This window comes from Myotis davidii, unplaced genomic scaffold, assembly GCF_000327345.1.
Source record: "Myotis davidii unplaced genomic scaffold, ASM32734v1 scaffold370, whole genome shotgun sequence".
NCBI lineage: Eukaryota > Metazoa > Chordata > Mammalia > Chiroptera > Vespertilionidae > Myotis > Myotis davidii.
The window spans coordinates 13441832-13442459 of NW_006288615.1; positions in this window are offsets into that span (position 1 = coordinate 13441832).

Here is a 628-nt window from a genome sequence, read left to right on the forward strand (position 1 = left end):
AATGCCAAGAACCTACAACCAAGATTACTTTATCCAGCAAAGCTTTCACTCAGAATTGAAGGTCAGATAAAGAGCTTCACAGATAAGGAAAAGCTAAAGGAGTTCATCACCACCAAACCAGTATTATATGAAATGCTGAAAGGTATCCTTTAAGAAGAGGAAGAAGAAGAAAAAGGTAAAGATACAAATTATGAACAACAAATACACATCTGTCAATAAGTGAATCTAAAAATTAAGGGACTACATAATCTGATGAAAAGAATGAACTGGTGATTATAATAGAATCAAGGGGCACTGAAAGGGAATGGGGGGGAAATGGGTGTGGGGGATGCGGGAAGAGACTGGACAAAAATCATGCACCTATGAATGGGGAGTGAGGGCGGAAGGTGGGGTGGGAACTGGGAGGAGGGGAGTTGTGGGAGGGAAAAATGAGGAACAAATGTAATAATCTGAACAATAAAGATTTAATTAAAAAAAACTTTCAAAAAAGGTAAAATTATGACTCATTTAAATAGCAAATGAAAACATATCAAAGATTTTTAACTCATTAATGAGTAAGGGAACCAGTAAGATGTTTTAGCCAGTTCAAATGATTTGATTTATGGGGATTTATATTATCTTCCAGACA